General features: G+C 41.8%; 1 protein-coding gene across 1 annotated transcript in view; it reads left to right on the forward strand.

Annotated features, from left to right (window-relative positions):
* The first annotated feature begins 14,501 nt into the window (after positions 1 to 14,501).
* The window catches only part of ANKFN1 (ankyrin repeat and fibronectin type III domain containing 1), a 206,739-nt gene continuing 203,071 nt past the window's right edge, over positions 14,502 to 18,169 (forward strand). The window contains exon 1 of the mRNA XM_018554068.1: positions 14,502 to 14,585. The gene's annotated coding sequence lies outside the window, so the exon portion shown is untranslated. The remainder of the gene's footprint in view (positions 14,586 to 18,169) is intronic.

The raw sequence follows: 18,169 nt of genomic DNA on the forward strand, positions 1-18,169 counted from the left end.
AAATCTACATAATTGAAAATATAATGCAACACGAACGATTAATCTTAAAACAACACTCTCAATATTGCATTACAATAAATATTCCTGACCCATGTGCTGTACTTTATGCAATCCTGACTCCTGCAATCTGTACTTTACACACTGTTGACCCCTGCACTCTGTATGTTACACACTCCGGACCCTTACACTCTGTATGTTATACACTCCCAACCCCTGCAATCTGTATGTTACACGCTCCTGACTCTGGTGCTCTTTAGTTAACACACTCCTAACCACTGAACTCTGTATGTTACACATTTTTTACCCCTGCGCTTTGTATGCTGCACTACACACTCCTGACCTCTACACTCTGTATGTTACTTACATGCCTGACACTTTGCTTCTGTATGTTACATGTCAAAAAAGAAAAAGAGGTGCCTTTCCTTCATGTGATATTGTATAACAAAGGAACCTTTATTGTATAAAAACATCCATATACTTGGATTTAAGTGCATCCATAGACCACATCGGTAAACTTTCCCATTATGAAAGCCAGAAGGCACTGACAAAATAACCAGTTCACATGCAGCAGCTGCTCAGACTGGTTTGGCTGAATCCGTTTTCTGGGACATGCCCCTTCAGGGCCAAACGTCTCTCCTTTGGCTCTGAAAAAGGGGGCGTGTCCCAGAAAACGCGCTGTACGCGTTGTCCCAGAAGACATCTATTGTCTGCCACATACAATGCTGTTTTAACACCTCTCTCTGGGCAGGTTAATAACACCTCCTAGACTCAAATTATGCAACTGCAATCAACACCTGGTTGTGACCAACAGATTATGTGGATTGGAGCAACATTCACCATATTTATTCCCAGATAATTTTTTTGTACTAGTCATTCTGAATTTAGAAAGTTGGTCGGATGACCAGTGAAACGTCTTCAAGAAAAATACAGCATGTCCATTTGCCTTGACTTATTCTTTACAGATATATCTTGATATAGGTTGGACAAATAAAACTGCCAGCTCTAGAAGGGCCCGTCACTTCTTGAACACTCTCCAGAATAATTTCATGTGACAATTGGTGGAAACCCTGACGAGGGAAAATGTGTTGTTAGATTTATTAATTACAAATAACACAGAGCTATTTACAAATGTGGAAGTCAGCGACCAGCTAGGGAGCAGTGATCACAGAATGATCATGTTCATGGTAAACTCAGGGAAACACAGGCATATAGGTAATATAAGAAGACTCAATTTTAGAAAAGCTAACTTTAATAAACTAAAAGGCCTACTATGTGAACATAAATTGGGATGAAATCTTCCTGAATAAGAACACGAGGAGAAATGGAAAGGTTTCAAGGAAATCTTGACTAACAAAACTGGCCAGTACATTCCATTTACAACTAAATTCAGGAAAGCAAAAGGTAAACCAGGGTGGTAAAAAAGCAAGGTAAAAGAATACATCAAAGAGAAGGATAAGGCCTTCAAAAAAATATAAATCAGAGGGGTCAGCATCGGCATTCAAAAACTACAAGGAATGCAACAAAAAATGTATAAAAGCTATGAAGGCAGCAAATGTAGAATATGAAGAGCACATAACATCAGTAAGAAAAAAGAACTCCAATGAATTATTTATATAAATAGTAAGAAAGTACAGACGGAACATATAGTCACCATAAATGATCAAGAGGGGAGGTCAGCTACTAGCAACAGTGAGAAAGCGAACAAAAAACGTTAAATGCATTCTTTTCTTCTGACTACATAAGAGGCGGATGCAGGCATCGATCAGGGCATCAGCTGCCGAGATAGTAGTACCAGTTTTAACACATGTCTGTGGCTAACAGAAAGAAGACTAATACAGAGATTAGAAAGATTACATGTAAACAGATCGCCAGGACCAGAAGAGTTACATCCGAGGGTACTAAAGGAACTTAGTAAGGTCACAGCCAGACCCTTGTGCAAAATGTTTATGGACAGTATAATGACGGTATGGTCCGAGCTGATTGGAGGAGGGCAAATGTAGTACCAATATTCAAAAAGGGGAAAAGTGCATCGTATAACTACAGGCTTGTCAGCTTAACATCAATAGTCTTTAAAATATTTGGAGGCATGATACGGGACTACATGCAGGAATTTGGTAATAAAACTGGTATAAGTGGTAACCAATATGGTTTCATGAAGGACCATTATTCCCAGACCAATCTATTATTTTTATGAGCAAGAGAGTACTCGATTAGATAAAGGAATACTAGTAGATGTGGTGTATGTTGACTTTGCTAAAAGCATTTGACACAGTACCCCACAAAGTTTAATCCATAAACTTAGGTCTAGAGGAAATTGTATGCACATGGGTGGGAAAATTGGCTGCAAGAATGGATCCAGAGGGTAGTGATGAATGGGTCATTCTCTAATTGGGCAAAGGTTGGGAGAGGGGTGCCCCAGGGTTCAGTCCTGGGACCGATCCTCTTCATCTTATTTCATCCACGACATAGAGATTAGACTAAATAGCTCAATTTCGTTTTTTGCGGATGATACTAAACTCTGCCGAGCAGTAAATTTTGAACAGGAGATATTCACACTACAACAGGGCCTAAGCAAAATCGAGGCATGGGCTACAAGATGGCAAATGCGATTTAATGTTGAAAAATGTAAGGTTATGCACCTGGGAGCAAAAAAGATGTGCGCAAACTACTACTTGGGTGTTGTTACTTTAGGGAAGTCAGACATAGAAAGAAACCTGGGGGTCCCCATGGACCACAGATTTGGCAAAAGAAAGCAATGCCAAGCAGCAGCCATTACTGGCATATATTAAAAGAGGGATTGTAGCAAGGGATCAAAGAGTAATACTTCCACTTTATAAATCATTGGTTCGGCCTCATCTTAATTATGCGGTACAGTTCTAGTCGCCGACTCACAGGAGGGACGTCCTGGAACCAGAGCGAGTTCAGAGAACGGCTACAAAACTAATTAAAAGGATAGAAGGCCTGTGTTATAAAGACCGAATTCAAAATCTACACTTATTCACCTTAAAAAAGAGGCAATTTAGAGGGGACCTTATTGCAGTCTTTAAAATCATCAATGGGGATCACAACATTGGGAACAAACTGTTTAATCCGAAACCTGTATTGAGAACCTGGAGCCAAAAGAGAGGTTAGAAGAGATGGGGGGTTCAATCTTAGCATTTGTAGGGGGTATTTCACTGTGAGAGTGGTGAAAAGTTTGGAAAGATTGATAAATTCAAGAAACTTCTGGATGAGTTTCTTCTTTTGCGGAATCTACAGCGATATGGGAAGTGTAAGATAAATATACACATACATACATACATACATACATACATACATACATACATACATACATACACACACACACACACACACACACACACACACACACTCACTCACTCACTCACTCACTCACACACACACTTGCATACATAGGTTGAACTGGATGGACCCTGGTCTTTATTCAACCTTACATACTATGTTACATACTTTAAAAAGTATACTCTTTTATGAGCTGCAGGATAGCTGATTTTCAGGGTAATACAGAGAGCTTTATTTCTACCATTTTGACGCAGCTGCTCTATTTGCTGGATAGCATTAGTAGCTTACTGTTTGCTTTCACTTGTTGACTAGAAAGTTCTCTTTAAGTACCAAGCTCAGGTTTATTTGGACATCATTGCACGTTGATAGCCTTTCCAATTGAAGCACAAATTCCAGGTAGTAATTGTTTCCATAAAAGGAATGCCTGGAATTCCACGACCTCTTTCTGGAATAATATACACAATAATGTAATCATTAGAATTAGAAAAAACTGTTTGATCTTTCGAATGTGCTTTTGCATCAGAGACTGTCCGAGGACCCTTCTAGATTGTCCGGATCTTTTGTCCCCAGGACCAACTTCTCAGATGCTGGCTTTACCAACTTAGCTGTTGAAGGCCAGGTCCTGAGGGACGGGAGCCTCCCAGATTAAGTCACCCCTTGCACTCATAAAAGCTAGGGTATTTTTCTTGGTACACTCTGAGTCTGCTGGCCTGGGCTTGTGTCCCCCGAGCTGGGAAATCTCTGTGCATGGTGAGAGTGGTATCGCCACGTCCTTGTGACGCCACTGTGTATAGTCACGTGTGATTGACGTATCTGGGATATGTCTCTGTCTTCCCTTACTCGCAAGAGTGTGTAAGGGTTACAACATCTGCCAGGATTTGATTACTAGTTGTGTCTTTGTTGGAAAGTTCTGTCCCACTGACAAAGTGAATATAATCTCCTCATTAGGGACACAATAATGATATAGGTTCTACCCTTTACCCAATTTACCACTGGGACAGACATTGGGGGAATACTCCCATCAGTAGAAATACATACAGCAGTAAAAAACAATGTTCCATTCTTTTTACCATTCTATAAAACAACAACAAAGTAAGAAATAATATTTTTTTAAAAGCTAAAACCATCATTCTATAAGTCCTTCAAGGAGCTTTAGCTGCATCTCACATGAGAACATTTTAAGAACATATCTGTGATTTAATGTGTGTGTGTTCAGCTCGTACGTGAGCTGAAGTTACAGAAAGAGAGCCATTATGTTAGAAATTACACAAGGACAGTGACTCCCATTAATGTTATAATGTGCAGTGAAAAATGTAAGACATTCGTTGTGGGAAGCCAGTTTTATAGAAGGTTAAGTACTTTAATTTGACGATTCCCAGTAATATGTTCAATGGTTCTAACGTTCTCACAAATATCACAAGTGGTGAATGGGGGTCATATTATATTAATTTGGTTCATGTACTGTTATTACAGCAAATCCAAATGAATGGGACCTCACTGTTACTGCGTGGGTGCACTGTCGCAGTGCGGAATTTCAAAAGAAAATCCTATTGGGATTAAACAACCTGCTTTCAAGAGTCGGCAGTAGCGCTTCCTGAACACCAGGCAGATGACACTCCACTGCCCTCTAAAAAAGCCATCCACTGTAGATCGATTTTCAGGGGGTGGTGGAGACTGCCACCTGTCTGAATGAGGCCTACAGTATCAAATAAGTCCTGTAGTCATTCATATGTTCTATTTTGTTTAATGAAGAACACATTGGAGATCTTGATTTCTTTACTAATGGGTTATACCGCCACTTGCAGGAGTAGGACACTAGGCACAAAAAAGACCAGCTCTGGCCAGTGGCCACACCCCCATCCAAGGCAGCTCAGTTTTTTTGCCTAGTTTCAAAAATAAGGATCTTGGGGATCTTTCTTCCTGTTTTTTTTTATCCATAGTAGGGTATTTGTTTTTCTTTTTTTCTCTTAACCTTTTGTTGATCAGCAGCTGGACTGAGTGACATAGATCCTTGTAGTCCCCCTGTCATGAATGCACACTACTCCAAGCTGCCACACATCAGTGCTATTAACTTTATTTTATTCATTTAATTTTTACACAGAGTGGCTGCAGTGTTCAAAGCACCTACTCTGTGTGGCAGAGGCTGGAAACAGCGGTGCTGATTCCCACTCTCAAAAGCAGGCACTCTTTGTGCTGTGGGCGGGCCACTGCTTCTGGGGCTGCAGGTGGCGTCGCCAGCGCTGCTTTCCAGGTTTTTCTGTCAGTGGCTCAGCGGCTGTAGTTCCTCACAGGCTAGTTTCTGCTGTGGATGATAAGCCTAATGGGGCCCCCTTCGTCCCTTTTGTTGGTTTCTGGATTGTAAGGCTGGGGCATGGAGGACCCTGTTAAGGAGAGCATTGTGGTAGGTACTACGACGAGTGTGCATTATGGGGGGTTGATCCCTCTTTTGAGTCAGGCTATATTTGTCCCACATGTAAATCCTTATAGACCCCGGCTTCACTTCTTGGACCCCGAGTTTATCTATTCTTACTGTTTTGGAAAATTTTGTTCCACATGTAAAGCAATTTTTTAGTATAAAACAGTAAAAAGTGCTCCCCACTGTCACCGTCACCCTCTGATTCCTCGGCAGGGGAAGATTTTCCTGGAATTTCTACATCCTTTGGGGAAAATAGGTGCAACAGATTCCCTCACTCTGCTAGTGATGACAAAATCTCTTCATCTACTTTTTGCAAGAGAAAGAGCTAGTCTCTGCACCATAATCAGTTTGTGAGACTCTTAAAATTGAAGATTCTGTGGATACACCGGTTCATGTTGGTACACAAGTCTAAATGCTCAACTAAGACATTCCTGTGTAATGCCTTTTTTGACAACCTTATTTATAAAGAATGGAAACACCCTGCTAGGGCTTTTGTACTTCCTAAGAGCTTATCTTTGCATTATCCTTTGGAGGAGGATTTTCTTTAAAAGTGGACGTCTGAATAAAGGTGCCCATACACTTTACAACCCTTTTGCAAGACTTTTGTACTTTTGTACTTAAAAAAACGTGCGATCTGCGCACCTTTGACAGGCAGATCGTACTTGCGTTCATCGCAAGCCTGCCCCCTTGAGGGGCGGGCTTGCAATGACTGCAATGAGGGGCGGGCTTGCGATGACTGCAAACAGGCAGTGTGCGCGCACGCGCACCAGCCCGTTCGGCAGTTGTCGAACAAGCAGGCCACTAACTCGCCCAGAATCGTACCTGCTTGTTCGACGGAAGACGTGCGACCGTACAGTAAAAACGGTTGCACGCCTTCCACGGGAGGAAGCTAGTTTCGTGTCCTCCCGTTACCCTAAGGAGAACTATGGGGAAAAACACTGACCCCATAGCTCTCCTTTAAGGCTACCGTGATTTCATGAAAGGAATCACCTTTTTTCAAGGATCCAATGCACAATAAAGTGAAATCAGTAGCAAGTTCTATGTACACCGTCACTGGATTAGCCTTATGTCCTGTTTTGGCCACAGCCCTCATATCCCAAATGCTCACAGAATGGGCAAAACGTTAGCATCAGGGACTGAAGAGTTGAACATGTTTCTCCTATCTATGTGGCGATTTCCTATTCGTCTAGACCTCCTGTCTCAAGGCCCAATCTTTCATCCTGCTTTACAGTGTCTGGCTTTAACAGTATGGCTATTGAAAGCCAGGTGCCGAGAGAGAAAATATATAACCGAACCTGGAAAGCTTACATTTTGTGGTGCCAAGGGGCTTTGTATTTCTTCTCCCTGTTGTTTCAGTGGCTCAGATTTTAACCTTTCATCAGAGGGGTGTAGATCAAAAGTTGGCCTTAAGTACCATGAAAGGTCATGTTTTAGCACTAGCAATCTTTTTCCAGTGTCCTTTAGCCTCAAATTCTTTGGTTTGTACCTTTTTTACATGTTTCTCCTCCAGACAAGTCTCTTTTGTCTCCATGGAACTTAATTTTGTTTTTTTTCGGTCTTACAAAAGCCTCCCTTTGAGAATATTTGTGATAATAGTTTTTACAAAGTTGATGTTGTTGCATCTGTGGATGCTTCCTTTGTTGCAAAGTTTTACAGGTGGCTGTTTAGCTTTGCGTGAGCCTGAATTTTTTTTTTTATTGTTCCCACCCCTCGGTGGACACTGCTTTTGAGATCTCCAATTGGTACAGAGATCAAGATCTCTGCTGTACCCTTCAATGAATGAAAGCAAAAATAGGATTTTTTTAACTTACCGTGAAATCCTTTTCTCTGCTTTGTGTCTGAGCTGCCTTGGATAGGGGTGTGGCCACCAGCAGGCGCCATCCCCAGAGGCGAGCTTCTTTTTTTGTGCCTAGCGTCCTACCCCTGCAAAAGGCAATACAGAGATCAGGTTCTCCACTGTGCCCTTCAATAAATGCAGACAAAAGCATTTTCAAGTAAGTTTTTTAAAAAGCCTATTTTTCTTAATACCGAAATGAATTACTTTCCACTGTTATGCAGTGTATGGAGCTGGTTTACAATATGACACACCAGGTAGTTGGCAGGCTAGCAGTGCTCAGTCTTTTATGACCTATGGCCACTATCTCTGCAGATGTAATCGGGCTCAAACAAAGTACGTTAAACTAAATTTGGAGGCAAATGTAAATATTTCTTACATGAGTAAGCCTGCAAAATTAAATTAACTTAAGGTTGAATATTCAGATTCATGCATAGGCGCATTTATAACTGGTTCTCTTCAAGGTCTCCTAAAAGAGCTTTATTAAAGCTGAACTCTGGGGAAAGGCCAGATTTTACCATTTCATTTTAGATTTTGATAAAATAAATGATGGGTTAGACTGTCCGTTAGATTTGTGTTGCTGTATGCAGCTCTGTTTCAGCTCACTTCCTGTCTTATTGATACCATGTCACACCCTGACTCACAGGGGATCACCAGGACAGAAAGTGAAGGAAATACAAATGAAAAGAGGCAAAGACAAACCGTTCTAAACTTTCCTATTTCTGTCTATAAAAAAAGCTCTGGATGAAATTAGGCTTTAACGTGGTATATTCACATGCTTAAAAGTGATAAGAGAGAGCTCTTTTTTATTACAAGTGCCTCTCTACAAGGATAATAAAGAGCCAACACAGTCCCAGCCTACCTTGAAGAAGAACCTAAAACAGTTGGAAACTATTTAGAAACCAGCAACTGTTAAGACCATACATGCTTTGGTTGGTAGTAAGTTATGTACAATGGAGCATACGGAATACTAAGGTCAGGAGTGTGTAGTATACAACATAATGCGTAGGGTGAAGGGATCAGGGTTGTGCAATGTACAACACAAAACAGGGCTAGACAATGCTAGTTCACCATGGCGACTAAGTAAAAACAAATGGCAACCAGGTCATTGCCAGCTATTGCAGGTTTAGAAGACTGTAGCTGAAATGATGGGGCTATTATTTGGCATTGACAGCCAGCGTTGCATGAGACAAACTAAGCTAATCCTGCTGGTGTGTGAGAAAGGCGTACTTAGCTCAGTCTTCCTCCTGCTATACCGGGTGCCAATACAGTCACATTGACTGCTACATTTTCATACAGTGACGTCTTTAACGAATGATAGCCCCAACATATCAGCGCCTGCTTCTCCAATAGTACTAGCTATATCAGCATGTTGGGGAAAACTCCATTCCCAAATGCCCCCTCCCCCTTTCTCAGGCCAACATTTGTTAGTTCCTAGATTATGACCTGTCTGTGTAGTTGTTAAAGATAGTCACATGGGAACATTTGGCACTTTGTTATTTTTGGTTTAGCATTGTTCCACTGGTAATGTAATAGTTCTTTATTTTGAACACGAACTGCTTCCCGTATGACAGTTGTATACAAGCAGCCGTATGGGGGTGCGTAATGCGGGTGAGCATTTTAAAATGTCCTTGTGCCCGCTCCCGCTCGTATGCATGCCTAGCACGAGCAGAAAACTGACACTTTAAAAAACAACCTGTGATGGCTGTTTACATACAAGTGGTACAAATCGCTTGTATGTGGTGCCGATCGGTGCACCCCTTCCACCGGCACCAGTCCGGAGCTGCGCTGTGCCCGGTGCGGGCCCGGGACCGTCTTGTATGCAGGAGTAATGTGTATTACATTACTTCATTCAGCTATTACTCTCCGTCTTGATCAGCTTCTCCGGGGGTCCCTAGGTGACATTAGGGGTCTGAGAAACCTCTGATGTCTCCATTAAGAGAACCTGTTACTGTAAATTGGCTATCACATAGGGGGCTTCTTAGGTTTTTCGGTATTGAGTACGAGTACCGATATTTATCTTTTGGTACTGCCAATCAGCATCAAGCCGGCCCAACAGCTGGGAATCCGGCTCCATATTGCCACACGGCACTGCTGGCCCAAATTCTTGGTATCATACTGATCATAGCATCGGTACCGGTACACCTCTAGTTTAAAACCTTCGTCAGGTTTTTTTTGCAGTCTGCATTTATATATTTATGTGTGCGCTGTATATACAAATAAACAATGTCCTTTTAACTGAATTCTATCAGAGCTGCTGAAAAAACATGATGTATTGCATTCATGTGACCTTAACACCAGTCTTGCCAAAGTAGGGGAGAATATATTTTGTGTTGGAATTTGGGACTGCTTGAAATTGGTGACCTATGTTTGCCTAGAAAACTTGCTGTGTGTTTACGTCCTTTATGTATAACTGATGATTGTTTGTGTGTAGTTCTCCCTTCAGATGAGTGATACAGCTTCATTCTTCAAATAAGAAAAGGTCTTTATAAACAGATTACATTTATCTACCCTGGGAACTCTGCAACATTTACTTAATCCTAACAGGAACCCTCCACTCTGTTACATGGCTTTAACAGGTTCCCTGCAGGGACAAAAACTAAACCTTCTGTAAGGAACCTTTGGAGCTGGGAGATTAAGCTGAATTCTTCAGCAGGAACTGCAGCAGAATCAAACTGAATTGTTTCCCCGCAGCCGATACTCGAGGGTCTTGCAAAAGATTTAATTGCACTTGGCAGATCTCAGATACAGAATAAAATGCAGGTGTTGGGCTTAATGTTTTCTTCTACTTGTATTTCAGAAATGTTCTGGAGGACTGATAAAACACTTTACTGATGAAAGCTGTACACATCACCCAAGAAGGCGTAGAAGTGTGGAATATATTGATTTTCATTTCATATCTCTTCAGTTTAATAATTATCTATATACAGACACTACACAGTGCTGCTTGTGTGCAGTGCTTGTACAGTAGTTCTCTTCTTCAGCCCTCATTAAATGAACTGTTTCCTTCCTAAAAGAAAACTAATTTGTTTAGTGACTTCTCTACTTTAATTCATAATGCAGTGGACAGTTTTTTTGGGGTGCATTTTGACTTGCTTGCTGTTTCATGATCTTCGGCCACATTCAGCTTTACTTAGATTTATTTTTCTTAAAGGCCTTGTCACAGTAGTTAGTGGCAACTCCCCAGCAATGGAGTATCTAAAACTGGCCATATTCCTGCTACATTAGCCGAAATTCGAGCAGTGGGTATCCCTGTCAGTACCACCCGACTTGATAAACTTGATCACAAAATTGAGGGAGCTGCGTGGAAAATTAACGGCATACCAGTGAATGCATCCTATCAGATGCAGTCACTGTTTGGGTATTCAGGCAGCCGGCAGTGCAGATACCTCCATCCACACTAATTAGCTTGAATGGGGTGGGGCAATCAAATGGTTTCTCTCCTTCAGCACACGGGGCTAGCTAGCTATCCTTTGCCCACCGGACCAGTGAGGTCTCACTTTGTCTGTAGCAGTTGGAATTCTGCAGCCTTTCAGCAAGTAACTGTGTGACTTTAATTAGGGAAAGTTGCGTTTCACTTGATTTCTGGCAAGCTGTTGGCAGCCGAGGAATGGCCAGTGTTATTTAGCTCAAAGAGCTTATTCTTTTGTTCAGCAACTGCTAGCAACTGAATAAAAATGTATTATGTTGAAATGGGTTTAATATAGTCGGGATGGATCAATGCACTCTTTTATTTAATAAGTCCGACTGTCAATTTTGCGTATGCTTCCAGGGCTGCAACAACTAATCGATACTAATCAATTATGAGAATAATTGGCAACTATTCTCATTATCGGTTGGAGGGGGAGGGAAGGGAAGGAAGAGAGGGAGGTTGGAGGGAAGGGAAGAAAGGGAGAGAGAGAGATTTTTTTCAATGCAACCAATCGATTTGTTGAAAAAATAATCGTGCAGCTAATCGTCTTATGAAAATAATCGCTAGCTGCAGCCCTACATGCTTCTTATGCCTCACATTCTGATATGACATCAGACTGATTTTTCACATGTGCGTTAGTGTGAAGTCCTGCACTACTTGGTTTTTGCAGTGAAAATAATCCCCTGTTAAACTGCCTCCAAAATAGAGAAAAGGTGGATGTATGCACATGACCTGACTGTCTCAAGAGGTCCACTTTTCTAGTTTTTCCACTAAAACAGGAACTCTCTAACCGTGCAAGGTCTCATGTGTTCAGGGTTTTGGAAGAGAGAGTAAGTTGTGTGCTGGTAAAGCAATTGTGATTGGACCAGGTTTTCTAGCCTTATTAATCAGTTTGTTCTTTGAGAACACTCGTCCGGTGATGTCATGGGCAGCCCCATAGACATTAATTAGGGAAACTGAATGCTAACTTGACCTTTCTCTCTCCCTCCACAGTTTTATTGTTCTGTCCTCCTAAAGAAGCACAAAATATTAATACAGTAAGCAATAGTGCTTCTCCCATGTACATATGTAATTACAGACTATGAACAGAAATAATTTTTGATTCTTTAATGATATATTATTTTGGATCACATTTAGACAAAGTTTAAAAAGTAGCATTTAGTAGTCGGTTTTCTGGAAAAATGTCACCCAAACTTAGGAAGTGGGTAGTTGTACTTTTACTAAATTCAGTGAAGATATACCCAGCAGAGAAGCAGCTGCAAGTCTGGTTCAATGATGGGAGAACTTTAAAAGTAATTTTTGTGAAAAAAGTAAATTTCCGGTGAATTTTTGGTTTTCAAAGTAAGGTCAACTAATTTTCAAAGCCTATCATGTGTAATCTGTTATCGGTGCATCCCTATTTTGTAGGGATGCAGATAACGGTTTTGTTCGGTATTGAGTACAAGTACCGATATTTTTTGCAGTACTTGGCAATACCAATACCAGAAGTCCAATTAAGGAAGCCGGGCGGCACGTAATGACTCGCTGCACGGCTTACTGATTAGCTGTGAAGCCGGCTCCATGCACCAGGTGACGAGGAAGCATGGAGTTGGCTTTCTTGCCAATCAGGAAACCAGGGGGCGGGTAATGACTTGCCGTCCGGCTTCCTGATTGTCCAGCTTCCCGACCAATCAGAAAGCCAGACGGCTGGTCAATACACGCCACCCTGCTTCCTGATTCACCAGGAAGATTAGCCGAAAGGTGGGAAATGACTCGCCCTCCCGGCTTCCTTATTGGCCGGGAAGCCAGCTCCATGCTCCCTGGTGACGATGGAGCTGGCTTCCTGACCAATCAGGAAGCTGGGTGGTGTGTAATGACTCACCGCCCGGCTTCCTGATCCTGGAAGTTCTGGTATTGGGAGCATTTTGGGCAAGTATGAGAACTCGCCCAAATACTCGGTATCAACACCGATACCGATACTAGTGACAGTGCATCCCTACTATTTTGTATTTTATTAAATACAATTTATTCACATCTATATGTGCAACCCCCAGCACAGCAGTGCGATACATTTACATCAGGGGTGGACAAATTAATATGGAATTCAGGAGCCAGTCTGTCTGATCCAGGAGCCAGTAGGATTTTTTAGGCTGTGGCTCCATTGACAACAACTAGAGAAAACCTCAAGAGTTAGGCGCCATTTGTAATTATTAAGGAGCATTGACTGTCTGGCCCCTGGGATTTGCCCAGCTCTGTTTTACATTGTGAAATACTTCTTTTGTTTATAAGACTGTCTAATTGCACTTTCGTTAGCAGCCATATCCAAATGTAGGTGTGGAATTGCCTGTAAAACAATGTATTTTTATGATAAGAAAACTCTGAAATGTACATGTATCACTTTTTCTTCTTTCATGATTTACAATTGTTATGTGATGGTACGTGTCCAAAAATGAAGGGATTAAGTCTGTCCCAAATTAAAATACATAGGGCTACTGGTTCAACAGGCTTTTATCATTAACAGCTTTACATCTCCCTTCTGCAATACAGTAAAATCCTTACAGAAGGGACAGGGCTTACCTCCTTACCCTTCTCTTTTATGGCATATTGATTTTTGCAATACCACAGGTGCGCTTTACATCCTCATTGAGTTCTGTGGCTTCCTTTTGCCTTTCAAGTCCGCCTTCTCTCCCCCTTTTGTCTGACAGGTTCTTTTCAATAAGCTTTCATTGCAAGGAATGCACATCATTTCTTAGAAAGCACATCTCTGCTCCCGCGGCTTGTTTTGGAGTCTTTATATATTTGTTGCTTTTGTATCGAAGCAAGTGTAGTTCTGACAAACAAAGGAGGCACAAACAGGCACATTTCCCAGCAAAACACTGATTTTTAACTTTGCTGAGTCCATTAAGCGCACCGCAGTGCTTTTGGAGAGGATGCTTATTGTACCGATACATCATCAGTTGCAGCTCGTCACTAGAGCATTTCTCAAGCTCCCTTCCTTTTGTGCTGCTATCTTGTAATCACGGTCAATGCTTTGAAATCATCTTACAGATGTCCCATAGCTATAGATGTGGTTACTGTCTCTGCGTTACTATGATTGCAAAGAGCAACGGTGGAAGCAGCTTGGCTCCGGAATCATGAAGAGAGCTTAAGCCCCACACAATGACTAGATGGACACCCTTTCAAGGATTATTGCTCTCCTGCCATTCTCTTTCTGTCCGTCTAATTACCAGGACATGGCTGCAATGGTTTTGTAAAGCCATGACAGTGTGATATTAAGCTATCACTATTTTTCTTGTGTCGACTGCTGCAGTTAATATCTCATCTTGAGTAACCTGGCCAGTTGCTTCAGCAGAGGCTGGATGCATTACTATTAGCTGCTAACAGGTTGCCGCGGTACTTGAACGTAGGGATGTTGAGTGCAAAGTCTTGATTTTTTTTTGTTTAGTGCTAACACTCGTAGTATTGCACATCTTTGGAGATCTGGAAATTAAGCTGTTTTCTTTTTTTATTTCTCTTGAATATTCGCACAGCTCGGAAGCAAGGTCATTTTCTCTGGAATGGAACGAAGTGAAGCCAAAGCGCTGTGACTTATTGAATGAGTTCTATGAAGCATCACCTGTTCCCACTTCCTGCAGTGTAAACTGGTGAGTATCCATTTGCATTTTTTTCATCAATGCTTTTTGTTTGCACTGGCTTTTCGTTTCCTATGCTGTTTTTTCAAGAGGTAGTTAAGTGTAAAGTGCAGTAACCTATAGCAACCAAGTTCTGAACGGATTCTGGTTGTTTGCTGTGAGTTATTATAATTTGCAATATCTATTCCCTGCCTTTACTACGTTAATATACTATATTTTGTGGTCTTATTTTATTCCTTGTGAAGTGTTAAACATTCAAAAGTAGAGGACTACTTTAGTGTGTGGTTCTCAACACCCAAAAGAAAACAGCCCCAAAACATTCCTTTTATTTTCTAATGTTTTCAACTGAAGTCAACGGCTTTGTAAATTTGGCAAAAAGCTTGGGTTCTTTCTTTAAAATACAGAGAGGGATTCTGTTCGGTATAACCTGTAGCAGCCAATCAGAATTTAACAGTTTGGTGAAGGTCTTTTTTTTCTTCTGATTGTTGACTTTGTATGTTTCCTGTCCCTACTGACCTTGATAAAGATCTTTTAGCATCTTCATCTGTGCTGAGCTGGTCTTGGTTTCAGACAGAGATAAACTGTGATTTTGGCTTCTGCACTGCTCCATATGAGCTAGTTGGGGTATTCATTTTACAAATACGCCAGCCTTGGGATCACTCAGAAGGTATCATACTGTATCAAGATGATAGCTGACTCTTCAGTTTTATTGTGAAATTAGGATTTGCAAGGCAATTGAATCAAACAGACAGGAACGAATTGCAATATATTTCTTTAAAAAGAAAAAGTTTGTATATCATGTTAGTAGATACATCCATTGGGAATTGATTCATTATTTACAAGAGTTTTTGTTTGTTCCTCCTTTTACTGCAGTGGTATACTATGTCTGCATCCCCACAAATGCTGTATTGATATTTTTTGGTTGGCGAACAAAACACACGGGGGGAATTTATCAAAACTGGCCCTGGGCAACCAATCAGCTTCTCTCTTCAGTTTGTTCAGTTAAGATTTGAGAATGAAAGAGAGAAGCTGATTGGTGCCACATAGAGCTGCTACAGATTTTACCTGCTCCAGGTTTTAATAAACTCCCCTAGACATCAGCACAACAAAAAAATTTGTTTCCAGATAAAACAATTGAAAATGAAAAACGTGTTTGTTTCGTCAAAGGAAACACATTTTTATGTTTTGGATTCGGAGGCAACGAGCCTACGAACCTTCGGCACACTGAAACCGCAGAACGAGCGGCGGCCATATCGGCCATCGGCGGGTTCTGTGCATGTGCACTGCCATTTTGGAGTAGATCTTGGTATACACCAAGATGGTGGCGCCCACATGTTCGAGCGCTGCCATCTTGGTGTATACTCCAAAATGTCAGCGCGCAGGAGCAGAACACGCTGGTGGCCGATCTGTCCACCGCTAGTTCAGCGTGTGACGTCACACGCTCCCCCTCCAAGATGGCGGCAGGCATGCGCAGAACACATATTGGCCACCGGCGTGTCCTGAAAACGAATTTATGTATGCCCGAATATCGTTTTAGTATGTTCGGGCATACAATAAATTAGTTATTTCGGATTCGGACGAACCACCGAATCAACTGATTTTCGTTGATTTGCAGGTTTGTCCGAATACGAATGCACATGTTGAAATTCTCCTAAAGGTGCCCATACACTGCACGATTATTGTACGATAATCGTATGCGATCGGTTTTTCGTACGATAATCGAGCAGTGTGAACGGAGACGTGCGACCGTTTCTACTGTACGGTCGCATGTCTTCTGTCGAACCAGCATGTTCGAAAACCAGCCGGGAATCGTACAATTCTCGGCTGGTTAGAACGGTGCTCGGAAGACAAATGCCGAACGGGCCGGTGTGCGCACGCGCACACTGCCCGTTCAGCGTTGCGGTCATCGGAAAAGCCCGCCCCTCAGGGGGGCGGGCTTGCGATGATCGAGAGTGCGATCTGCCTGTCCAAGATAGGCAGATCATACGTTTTTTTAATCCCTGTACAACCATCGCAAGACTAAAGTCTTGCGATGGTTGTAGAGTGTATGGCCACCTTAACACAGTTTACATAGAGGGGAATTTATCAAAACTGGATCAGACAAAATCTGGAGCAGCTGTGCACGTCAACCAATCAGCTTCTGTCTTTCATTTTCAAATCTTAACTGAAAAGGTTGCCCCTGGGCAACTGCTACAGACTCCGTCTGCTCCGGTTTTGATAAATTCCCCCCAATGTGTAGGTTAATAATTGTAGACTGAATGTTTCCAGAATGGCAGAATGGGAGTATTCAAACCTTAAATGAAAACTGCACTTTTGTTAAAAACATAGTTTATATAATGGCTTCACAATCCAATTTGTAATTGTATTCATTTTTGTATTCCATGTATTTTATTAAAAATTACCTTGTAATTTCAGTGTGTGGCCAGCCAAAATATTTTCTGAAACTGAAAAGAAAATATAACGTTGGACTTTGTAGCCATAGCAACTATTTTGTACAGAGTGCGCCAAGACATGTCATTTCCTGTTCATGTGATTTGGCTTGCTGCTTCTTTCAACACTGGACTTATCATGTGATTATAGCAGACAGCCCCCCTCATTTAAATGAAACACAGAGGAGGGACAGGTAAGAGTCAAAAATTAGTTTTTTATTTTTATTAATTTTGCAGTGTATAAAGTGCGGACACTTTACCAGTTGAATTTTTGCTAGGTGTGAGAAGCTCGGTAGCATCAGTTTTGAGGGCAGGTTCACACCTTTTTCCAGAAAATGGTGTGAACCTGCCTGCAGTTCCAGTGCATTCCAGATCAGAGAAAATGAGACCACCAGTATTTTTCAGGTCTGGTCTGGAACAGACTGCGCTGGTGTGAACAGAGGCCAGAAATAGCATAGGGATACATTAGGATGCATTTTGGGTCCGGAAACAATCTGGTCTGGTCTGGCGATGATCTGGATGTGGTGTGAATGAGCCCTAAGGACTTGTTCACACCATGTCTGGATCATGTCCAGACCAGAACAGTTTGTTCCCGGAACAAAAAAGCATCCCAATGTATTCCTATGCTATTTCTGGGCTCTGTTCACACCAGCGCAGTCTGTTCTGGACGAGACAAAAAATACTGCACGTCTCATTTTCTCTGGTCTGGAATGTACTGGAACACATGGAAACACATCACAAATGCATACAAACGCACTGGACCGCATCTGAAAGGCCATTTTAAGCTAAAAAAAAACTTCTCTGGCACATGGCAAAATGACGGTAAAAATGCGGCAAAATGCAATAAGGCCAGGCTTTCCGGACCAGAACTGCAACGCAGCGCATTGCATTTTACTGCATTTTTACAGATATTTTACTGCGGTTTTGCTGTATTCCGGAGCTTTTTTTTTAGGTTAAAATGGGCTTTCAGGTGCGGTCCAGTGCGTTTGCATGTGTTTCCATGCATTCCAGACCAGAAAAAATGAGACAAGCAGTATTTTTTTTTTGTCTGGTCCAAAACGGACTGAGCTGCTGTGAACAGAGCCCAGAAATACCAAAGGGGTACATTGGGATGCTTTTTTGGTCCGGGAACAAACTGTTCTGGTCTGGACATGATCCGGACATAAT

Source organism: Nanorana parkeri, unplaced genomic scaffold (genome assembly GCF_000935625.1).
Source record: "Nanorana parkeri isolate BGI_ZX_2015 unplaced genomic scaffold, ASM93562v1 scaffold141, whole genome shotgun sequence".
NCBI lineage: Eukaryota > Metazoa > Chordata > Amphibia > Anura > Dicroglossidae > Nanorana > Nanorana parkeri.